Below are 12,416 nucleotides of genomic sequence, written 5' to 3'. Positions count from 1 at the left end.
CTGGGTACTTTAGCATGCAGTTGCTTCATTATCTGTTCATTTCATCTCAGGGGGATTCTAAACTCGTGAATAATAATGACTTCTCCATTTTCAAATTTTTCTTTGTATATTCAGAGAACTTACCACTTTGTTAACCACATAGTTGCTGCTCAGTAAGCTCTTAATTATTGATTGTGCCTACTTGGAAAGTTTTACTGGGAACCCTCTCTACCAGACACTGTTCTAGTTATTGGGGTACTGAAGTGAACGAAACAAGTACAAATACATGCCCTACATGCCCTATAGAGATTATATTCTAATGTATGGCAAATAAACTTCTAGAAAATAAGAGCTTATCATAAGGAGAGTTTATCTAATTTGTCCTTATGTAAAACTTTCTTGCACACCCCCAAACTGACTTGAATTAAACAACACTGAACTCACCATGTGGAACAAATTTGGAAACATCATTATTTTCTTTGTGTCTCAATGTACCCATTAGAAGGGCCATATGTCATGCTTATGTGAATAAAAGTATGCCCTGGAAGCTTCCAGTCTTGTCCAGTCTAACAAGAGCCATGTCCACTCTAACTAGATCCAAACTTAGTTGACCACCACTAAGAACACAATGGCCAAATTTGGGTCTCCAAAGCCAAGTCTGAACAATGAGCTCTTTTCTTTGGATTTGTACCTTTAAATGTAAATCCAACCACCCCCCCTCTAGGAGTTAGAGATATTATATGAAGTCACTAAAAGCCAGAAATCACTAGTTAACATGAAAATTAAAATAATCAGTAGATATTGAGTATATATTATATACTGAGCATTGTATCAGACATGCAGAGGTTCCAAGGTATAAGTCATGGCTCCTGCTTTTAGTAAGGCTAGACAAGAAATGAAATATAGAAGAGCAGAAAGTCTAGGTGAATGGTGAATGTAGATATAAAAATACCAACTGTGAAACATAAGCACTTCATATGTAACCTCCTCCCATTAAACCAAACCAACCATATATATTGCAAACAGTATTGGGAAATGGGATTACTTAAGGACAGAAATGAGAGCTCCAAGTTGACAAAACCTGAAAATATCCCAATTCTGATATTGTGCCTCAAAGGATGAAACCCTGTTTCTGAGAGCTGAGTTCTCAGTCAACCTTGAGAAGCTGAAGGAGCTCTTTTTATCCCCACTCTTCACTTCCCCCACAGACCAATGCAGACTATGGAATGTAAGTCCACAAACCACCACATCTCCACTCTTTACCTTGTGAGGAGGCCAAAAATGTTTAGCTATGTCAGTGGGTCCAATAGCCAAACCTCATATTTTTATGCATAAATAATTGGGAATATGTGTAACACTCTGTCCTCAGGGTTTTCAGGGACTGGGAGGGTGTAAATCATCTTAGAGTGCTGAATAAATGCAGATTGATAAAGAAATGTACACAGGTTTACACATATAAATTTACAGATATTAATATGCTGGAACATTTTCTCCAACAACCTACAAATAACAACTGGACCTCAAATATTTGAAAAAGATTTATAAGTCCAGCAACAGTTCCTTTGCTGTTTCTCCTTTAGGAGCTACAACTGGTGATTTTTATATGACTTCCAGCAGCTCAGCTAGTGGTCTGTAAATTCCAGCAGCTTGAATAAGGAGACCCGTGTAACGGTTCAACCCCAAAACCAAATTTTACAATCCAGAAAGTTCTAATCTCACTTGATGAGAATCTCACTCCCTAAACAAAGATCCTGCTCCCTAAACAAAGAGACATCTCCTCTTAAGAGGAAAATTATTCTTGAGTCACAGACCCTTATGTTATTATCTGAAGAGTTCCGTTAAAGCACATATGCTTAGGTTTATATATCATAATAATTTTGAACATACTTTTGGACTACATTCAGAACTGGGAAAACTTATAGATCTTAATCTTCAGAAATAAATGCACTCATATAATAATGTACGTAATTTTGCTCATGTCACAATCTAAAGGGGTTTGTGTATCTTCAGAAGCATATCTATGGGTATCATTAAAAGTGGCCCTCAAATTAAAAGTATCTCATTTAAAGTATTTGAAAACTGAATGTAGTTAGAGGATGCATAGGAAAAAGGAAGGTAGGGGATATAGTTTAACACTGTAAAATGAAAAAATGCGAGCTGTCTAGAATTATGGCTGTGATAGCCCCTGCTGCAGTAACAAAGCAAAAAAAAAATAATATGAGGAGTTGTCATAAAGCTATGAGTTTTTACTCTGCAAAAATAAAAGCAGAATATGCTTAAAGATATTCTTGCAGAATGTAGAAACTGTGACCCTTGGCTGCTATCATTTTTTTTCTATTTTTCTTGCCAAACAAATGTTATGAAAGAATATCTCCAGGCATTCACTCTACCCTGAGGGTTAAAAACATGTACAGGATGGAAACTGGCAGAGTACTGAAGTTGGCAGACTCATCTGCCTTGCTAAAGCTTCTAGAGACTTTCAAGGGCTCTAGGGATGAGGGAGTTGTCTTTTTTGGAGAAAATCAGGTTACAAAAAGTGTCCAAGTCTTCAGAACAATTGAGCCATGGCAGCAGATATGAGTGAAAAAAAAGTTCTTCATTGTAGATCCCATGATCTCAGAATGCTGTATTTTACATTAAGAGCATCTACAGGAAATACTTTTGCCAGCAAAAGTAATCAGGAACCTTTCTCAAATGGAAAGGCTGGGAACAAAACAGCAGAGACATTATATCTTTGGAAGAGATAAATGACTGAGGCTTTGAGGCAGGATTCCTTGTGGATAAAAGTCTCAAAAAGAATTCTATGGCAGTCAAAATCACCCTCAGATATCCCCGGGTTTCCAAAGGTCTTTCATTGTTTCACTGTCTCCAAGAAAGTTAATATTATACTGTTTTTTGTATAATTAAGTGCCTCAACAAACTTTTCTCAGTTCATCTTATAGGCTCTGCACATTTCTAGGCACTAGAAACACAGCCAAAGGTAAAATTGATATGGATCTTATTACTAAGAAACTCAAAGTCTAGTGGGGAAAACAGACATGCAAGCATGTAATTATAATTGTTCTAAGTGCATTAAGAAACAGCTGTATAAATTATCAGATAGAACAGAGGAAGGAAGAAGTAAGTTAGCTTGAGGAGGTGACACTGACTTAGGACATAAAAGAGGACTAGAAGTTTGCTAGATAACCAATAGTAAGAAGGGCATTCCAAGCAAAGAGGACAGAAGATAAAAATGGATCAAAAATGAAATAACATGTATGTCTGAGGAACTACAAATGGGATATTGTTACTGGAGCATAACATGTAACAAGTTAAATGGGAAAAAGTTAAGTTAAAAAGTTTCACTTAGACCTACTGATTTTCAATGACCATGATCTATGATTTCCAGAGAGTTAATATAAGGGAGTAGGTTGACCTGGACAACCTTCAAATCTTTTAACTTTGTATCAGACTGAAAAATGAACAAGACTGCTTTTTAAAAATATATTCCTTAAAGAGTTCTTTTTTAAAAAATATATTCTCGCTCTAGACCCTATTTATCTCAGAAATGAAAAATGTAAACCTCACTGCCGAAACACAGATTACCATGAAAACAACATGAATAGTGATTGCCTACTACCTTTTAAAGAAGTCAGTAGACTTCCTTACTAAACTAATAAGATAGATTTTTTTACATTATTAGGTGGAATCCATGTAAAATAAAATCAATAATTTTAACGTGTACAACTCAGTGTCATTTTGTACATTCACAATGTTTTACAACCAACACCTTTATCTAACCCCAAAATATTTTCATCACACCCAAAGAAAACTCAGCACCCATTAAGAATTTACTCCTTCTTCCCTCCTTCCGCAAGCTTTTAGAAACTACAAAATCTGCTGTCTATATGAGTTTACCTATTCTGGATAGTTTATATAAATGGAGTCATATAATATGTTACATTTATGACTAGCTTATTTCATTTGCATCACAATTTTGAGGGTCACATGTGGTAGCATGCATTGGCACTTCATTTATTTTTATGGCTGGGTGGTATTCCATTGTATGTACAAAATACATCTTGTTTATCTACCAAATTTGGATAATTTTCACATTTTGGCTGTTGAAAATAGTGTTGCTATGCACATTTGTGTACAGGTTTCATTTGAATACTTGTTTTCAATTCTTTTAGACACATACCTTGGAGTGAAATTGCTGGATCATATGTTAATTCTATGATCAACTTTTTGAGGGACTTCTAAACTGTCTTCCATGTTGGCTGCACCATTTTGCTTTCTTATTAGCAATGTGTGAGAGTTCCAAATTCTTCATGTCTTTGCCAACACTTGTTATTTTTAGCTTTTAAAAATTTTGATCATTCTAGTGTTTGTGAATAAGGTAGAATTGGCCACAATACGAGGGACAAAATCTACTTTAAGACAACTTTTCTGGGCTATCATATCAACTTGGTAAACATGGATTTGTCTCTTCCTAGAACTTTAAAATCCATGGACAGTTAGCACTATTGGTTAAAACTATGATGATCAATAAGTCACAAATATCATTCTTAAAAAATCTATTAATTTACACACACACACACACACACACACACACACACACACACACACACGTATGTATCCTTAACCTAAATGTTAAAAAGGAGACTAAGTGGTGAAATTGTGCAGCTCAATGATCTAACAACACTATTAGAAGAACAAAAAAGATGCTCAACTCTCATGATGACAAGTTAGAACATCTTTTTTTTTTTCAATGAGAGATGTATCTCTTCATTAATATTAAAGCTTAGAGATGTTATTTGCTCTGTCAAAAGCTCATTTTTATGGAATATCTGAGCTTGCTAAACCCTGGGGCCAGCTCAGGATTTCTTTATCATCAATTTGAGCTACAATAATTTTCCAGTGATTCCAATTCTGATCACATCCCTGAGAGAACTAAGCTTCTTGGGTGGGGTGGAGAGCAGAGCCTTGTATGAAAATTCTAGTATTCAACAGTCTCTGGGAAAGCAAAGCAGCTGGGTGAGCAACATAGAAAAAATCATATGAACCTGGGACTGGATTATATGTGTAGCCCTGAGTTCCAGAAAACTAGACCAGCAAGCATTTGTCAAAACTAATTATCCCAACAAACGACCCATATAGCAAAAAGCAGCATAAAATCCACAGGAGAGACCAAAATCTGGGCAACATTTTGTCCTTAAATGTATACTTAGTATAGCTGAAAATGATACCAGCAGTCCTCTAGTAAAAAAAAAAAAAAAAAAAAAAACCTTCCAGATATCTAGTCCTTTTTGTCAGTCTAGATGTGCAAATCAAAACCTAAAGAAGAGCTTCTTGAACAGCTGAGAATCACATAATAGAAGACTGAAGAAACTTGTGGTAGGCAGGAAGAGTATTCATCTATGATGTTATTCAAGAAAAAGAAAGTAATCAACTGTTGTCATTATTGAGCTTGCCATAGATATAAGAACAAAAGTCACTCCCTGCATGGAGAAGAATGTGAGGGATTCCTGGAAAGGCCCTCCCCTAGACAAAAGAAAATTATCTACCCTCTTAGTCTGCCTTAGTGTCTGAGAATTTCAACTTTAAACTCGTTTTTTTCAGATTCAGGCATTGTCTCCAGAGAACTTCAAAGCCAACATATTAACAGAACCAAAGAAGACCAGAATCAACATAAAGCCTTTGCTATAGAGAAATGTATTAATAATAACATTTCAAAAATATAATTGCAGTTGCCATTTATGTAGTAATTACTTATGAAGAGCTCTATGTTAAATATTTTCAGTGTATTATCTTGTTTAGCCTGCACTAGGAGGAGGGTAATACAATTATTCCTCTCTTGCCAATTGGGAGGCTGATGTTCTAAGGTAGTAAAAGACTTGGACAAGTTTATACAACTTGCCAGGAACAAAACCAGAATTTATTATATATGTAAATTTCTTACATAAAAAATGTGTAAAGCTCCAATTTTCTTATCAATGGATAGAAGTAGGAATGAAAATTGCCATCACAAATTAAATGTTTCCCTTTACCAAAACGAATTCAGCATTCTTTAGAGAACTGCATATATTTAAGTATTAAGGAGAGTGTGCTTGAGATGCACTTTAGTTAAGAAAAATTTAGCTAAACCGTTAAAATCATTTTTAAAATTAGACAGCATATTCCTGAAAGACAAGAAGTGTGCCACAAGATATTTTGTATTAATTTTTATTCTTCCATATGGTGGAGTAGAAAGCAAGCTAGCATTTTAAATATATATATATATTTATATATATATATATATTTTATATATATATATATATATATATATATATATGGTGTTAACAGTAATATTAGACACAATTGTTAGATAGGGCTAGACTTGTCTTAAGTGGCAAAAAGCCCCATTTATAGGTAGGTATAGATGATCCAGAATAGTATTGTACATAATAATCTCAGGAACTCAGGTCACTTTGTTGCTCTGCTCTGTGGCTCAAAATGGCTGCTGGAGCTCCAGCCATTATAGCCTTAATCTAGTTATCAAGAGGTCTGCTCTGTGGTTCAAAATGGCTGCTGGAGCTCCAGCCATTATAGCCTTAATCTAGTTATCAAGAGGAAGGAACAGAAGAAGGGCACACCCTTTCTACTGAAGGACACTTTCAGAAAGTCACATATTCCACTATGACATTTACCCCTGAATTACCTATTGCTGCATAATAAATTACTCTAAAATTTAGCAGCTTTTGTGTGAGTCAGGAATCTGAGCATGGCTTAGCTGCATCTTCCGTCTCACATTCTCTCACAAGGCTGCAATCAAGGTGTTGGCTGAGGTTGTGGTCTCATGCAAAGATTTGGCTAGGGATCAATCTGCTTCCAAGCTTACTCACATAACAGTTGGCAGCATTCAGTTCTTTGCTTGCAATTGACCCCCAGTTTCTTGCCTTTACCACCTGATACCCATTGGTCAGAATTTAATTGCATGGCCATACCCAAATGCAAAAGAGTAAGAAAAATAAAGTCTTTATTCCAGGCAGCCATGCACCAAGATAAAATTAATCATTTTACGACTAAGGAATAGAGGTACCACAGAATATTGGGGAACAGCTTTTGATTTCTACCAAAGACATTTTATACATTTTGTCTCATCAATTATCATAATTACCCTGTAAGGTAAATATTACCCCATTATACAAATTAGGATGTTGAGACTCAGTCTGTTAAGTAATATTTTCAGAGTTACAAAATCAATTAGATTGGATGGAGAGAAGAAAGGAGACAAGGTATGGAACAACCCTGCTGGAAAAGTGTTAATCACGTTAACCTTCTAATCTGTATGAGGGTCAAGTGCCTCAAGCTTCCATGTAGATGAGTGTGAGATCTTGCATACATATCAGCTGTTTTGTAAGTATTGCAATTTTGACTTACTGGTATGTCCTAATCTAGCCAAAAAAAAAAAAAGAACTGAGACACCAAGGAGATTCTACAAGCTGCTAAATGACTGGTAGAATATCACATGGATTATAAATTTGAGAGTAGCATACATGACTTACATTTTTATTCCCAAATCTACAGTGATAGTATTCACCCCAATTGCCTTGGGGTGTGATGGGGTTTATTCTCCATAAGCTGATCAGGATATTTGAACAGACACATTGATAATTTGCACAGACAAATAAAATATTAAGGAAATAAATGTCTAATGATGAAATATTTATGACCTTGATTATCTAAATGACTGCCCTAATAGGCTCAGCAGAGTGGACATCTGGGACAAGAAAATAATGATTTCCATAGGTGGGTCTTGTTCTGTACAATGTTGGAGTCAATTTTGTAACCAAAGAGCAAAATTGGTCATTCTTTTAAGCTTTGTGCAAAGCTTAAAATTGGTTTGCACAAAGAAAGTGAAATTATAGTTCTCTAATAAGATCAAATTCCCAGATCCTTCTCTAAACTAACTAACCTCTTGCCACCTAGATGCTTCAAACTACTCTGGCCTCTTAAGGTTCCTGGTTCCAACTTTCATTTCATTTTGCCTCCCAGATCCCACTGTGACAATCTGCATAGTACAATCTTGATGTTTTCTCCATTCTCTGACTTCTGGTGACAGAAGGAAAAAAATGAAAAAAACCTCACTCATGTCAGTTTTACCACCATATTAAGTTCATTCAAGCTAAAATATGTCCATTATTGTACCCAGTGAGCATGGTCTGGGGCCTAAATGATTCCTCAGTTCTGGTTAAGCTTGACAGGATCCTTTTTAGAGAATAAATCTCTGTAAATTCCTTGGGACATTTTAAAGGGGAAAAAAATGTTAAAGCACCCTAATCAATCTGCCTATATATTCCTGCATGTTAAGTTTCCCATCTCTGCTTAGTTGCTTGCAGAAGCCCTCAAATTTATCTTTGAGAGCTGGATGGACATATAAGTTTGCAACATTTATAAGCATCACAGAAAAATGTTTGTAATTGGGTTACAACGTAAGAAGGCTTAGCTTTGCCTATAACCTCTATGATAGGTTCTTTACTCTTTGCCCCACATTAATAATAAAACTATGTTTTTAGTAGAACTTTGGCAGTCCCTTAATTCTGGCAGAGAGTCTGTGAAGGTCATAAAATACAAGAAATCCTGAGCATATATAGGGTATTCGGAAGATGATATAACTAAGACATGAAAACCTCACTTCTGAATTATAATTACAGGTGAGGTTGATATCAGTAAATTTATGTGCCTGTCAAGCATTTTAAAACTAAACCTTGAAAGATAATTAATATATTAAGGCCCACATATGGAAAGCCTCAGGTTTTCTTGTAGCTAGGTCCCACTTTGCTAGGAAATGGCCTATCAGTTGTGCTTAAATGCATTAAAATATCTAGGGCTATTCAAAGCCAACAGAAATGTCAACATGTTGAGAAAAGGTTATCAGAAGTTTCAATGTATTTTTTTGAAAGCTTTCCATAGGGGTGCACAGTAGTTCCAATAATCTTAACCAAAGAACATGAGCCTTTCTCTGAGAAAGTTCAGCTTCTTCCAACAAGTGGGCAGTTCCACAAGTGATTCACAAGGAAGACTGAGCAATGCTGCAGATTCCAGTGTCAATTTACCTGCCTTTGTAATCATCATTATAACCAAAACATAAAATGCAGGCAAAGGTAATTAGGAGACCTTTCCATTTGAGAAGATACAGTTTGATAAGTAAGACAAAGTGGATGTTCTACTTGGACAAAGTTTTCTTTGTGCTTTTAATGATCACCTATAAAAGGGACCAGTGTACATTTTATTAAGTACCTACTGTGTTTCAAGCACCGTGTATGTGCTTTTCATATATCGTCTTATTTAATTCTCTTAATACTCCTGTTAGGCAGATACTATCTTTGTTTTGTGGAAGAAGAAACTAAGGCTCACAGACATTAAGTCACGGGTCCATTGATAATACACAGCTAGAAAGTGACAGATTACAGATTCAAATCCAAGACAGCCTGACTACAGAACCAGTGCTTGTGCTGAGAGATTCTCAGCCAAGAAGAAATAATCACGAAGTTTTTCTCTAGCCTCTTGAGAAAGAGAGAGAGAGAGAAGAGAGACAGAGAGAGAGAGAGACAAAGACAGAAAGAGAGAGAGAGAGAGGAGGAAGACTGATTTACTTTTAGAATAAGATTTGTGTGATTCTTTATTACAAAATGCCTTTACATGTATTCGCTTTTAATTCCCACAATAATCCATGAGTCAAGTGTTATAATTACCAAAAATAAACTCAAAGCTAAATAGAAAACCCTTTAGAAGTTACTTCTAGAATGTCCACGTCCATCTCTCTTTGCATTATGTTACATCCTATTTCTTGTAAAAAGTACCCCTCCCAGGCAGCACTGTTTTTCAACTTGCTGCTTCCTCTTTTTGACCACTTACTCTCATTTATCAACCATCATTAAAAGTGCCACCCAAGAAGCTTTGGAAGGAGACCACCGTGAGCTGAAAGGTGAGAAAGTGGAAACTGCAATGTAAGCCTGATTATTGTAAAGTCTATTGATTAGGGGGAGAATGTTAACCTTTGAACAGAGATAGTTAAGGTCCCCTATAGCTTTTCAGTTCAGTGATTTAAGAGGCTAGGAGACAGATCAAATTTCTTTTGTTTAAGAGGAAGAGAAAAACTTAAGAATCACTATTAGTCCATGAATGCTTTTAACAGTTTCCAAAACATAGCTTTCTAAAACAGAGTAAAATAAGTTTTCTCAGTTTCTATCTGAATGCCTTAACCTATCCATAAACAAGTTCTAACCTCATCTTCCTATACAAAGTTAGAAACCATTTGGGGAGATATAAATGGCCTTTAGGAGAGACTCCAAATGAGCGTTTCAAAAAGAGGGAGAAAAAATCTAGCAGTAAACCCCCCCAAAATGGTTTTCAAAACGAAAATAGGGGTATACAATTTCAAATAAGAATAGCAGAGAGAGATCCAAGATGGCTGATCACTAGCAGCTCGGGACTGTAGCTCCCAGTGAAAGCGCAAAGAACGAGAGGACGCCATACCTTCACATGAATTCTTGTTGCTCACGCACCAGGAGATTCCCAGCGGAGGAGTCCCACGGGTCGCCAGCGCGACTCTTGTGACCGGGGAGGCGGTTGTGCCGGCGCCTCGGAGCGTCGGTTCTTGGTGCAGAGTCAGAAAAGCACCATCAATCTTAACGCTGCTGATTGAGTCGGCGCAGTGGGTTGCTCAGATTTCGGCACTGAGAATCAATAAGTCGGACGTCCACTCAGAAAACCAATTACAAAGACGGTAAATACAAAGACCACAGATGGATAAATTTATAACGGAGGGAAGAAAACAGCCAAAAAAGGCTGAGAATACCCAAGATCAGAACGCCTCTCCCTCAACGGGGGATCACAGTTCCTCATCAGCAACGGAACAAGGCTTGATGGAGAACAAGTGTGTTCCAATTACAGAAGCAGGCTTCAAAATGTGGATAATGAGAAACTTCTGTGAATTAAAAGAACTTGTTTTAAACCAATCCAAAGAAACTAAGAACTTTGAAAAAAGATTTGACGAAATGTTAAAAAGAATACACAATTTAGAGAGGAATATAAGTGAATTGATGGAGCTGAAAAACACAATAGGAGAACTTCGTGAAGTATGCACAAGTTTTAACAGCCGAATTGATCAAGCAGAAGAAAGGATATCAGAGGTCGAAGACCAACTCAATGAAATAAAACAAGAAGACAAGATTAGAGAAAAAAGGATAAAAAGGAATGAGCAAAGTCTCCAAGAAATATGGGACTATGTGAAAAGACCTAACCTATGCTTGATAGGTGTACCTGAATGTGACGAAGAGAATGAATCCAAGCTGGAAAATACGCTTCAGGACATTATTCAGGAAAATTTTCCCAACCTAGTAAGGCAGGATAATATTCAACTCCAGGTAATACAGAGAACACCACAGAGATATTCCTCAAGAAGAGCAACTCCAAGGCACATAATCGTCAGATTCACCAGGGTTGAAATGAAGGAGAAAATACTAAGGGCAGCCAGAGAGAAAGGTCAGGTTACCCACAAAGGGAAGCCTATCAGACTTACAGCAGATCTCTCAGCAGAAACCCTACAAGCCAGAAGAGAGTGGGGACCAATATTCAACATCCTTAAAGAAAAGAACTTTCAACCCAGAATTTCACATCCAGCCAAACTAAGCTTCACAAGTGAAGGAAAAATAAAGTTTTTTGTGAATAAGCAAGCACTCAGAGATTTCATCACCACCAGGCCTGCTTTACAAGAGCTTCTGAAAGAACCACTACACATAGAAAGGAACAAACAGTATCAGCCTTTCTAAAAAAAATACCAAAAAGAGCATCAGTATAATGAAGAATTTACATCAATGGGCAAAATAGCCAGCTAATATTAACTGGCAGTATTAAACTCACATATATTATTATTGATTCTAAATTTAAATTGACTAAATTTAAATTTAGTCACCACCATCCAAAGACAGACAGGCAATTTGAATAAAAAACTAAAACCGATCAGTATGCTGCATCCAGACCCATCTCACATTCAAGGATACACAAAGATTTAAAACAAGAGATGGAGAAGGATTTACCCACCAAACAGAGAGCTAAAATAAATAAATAAAAAGCAGAAATTAAAATTAAGCAACAAAGATCAAAAGAAGCAAAGAAGGACATTATTTAATGATAAAAGGATCAATGCAACAACAAGAAGAGCTAAAGATCCTAAATATATACGCATCCAATACAGGAATACGTAGATCAGTACCACATCATATCAACTTAGAAGTTTAAACGAAATGTTCGTTGGCTCCTTGTTTGTTATTCTCTTCCCTCATTTTCTTTTATAACTCCATTATTAAGGACAATTATAGGCATACTCATATTTAGATTGCATTCTAGCCCGGGCAATAAAGCAATACCCCCATTCTCTCTCCCTCTTCCTCTTTCTCTTTCTTCCTCTTCTT

Source organism: Saimiri boliviensis, chromosome X (genome assembly GCF_048565385.1).
Source record: "Saimiri boliviensis isolate mSaiBol1 chromosome X, mSaiBol1.pri, whole genome shotgun sequence".
Lineage (NCBI taxonomy): Eukaryota > Metazoa > Chordata > Mammalia > Primates > Cebidae > Saimiri > Saimiri boliviensis.
This window is presented reverse-complemented; position numbering follows the sequence as displayed.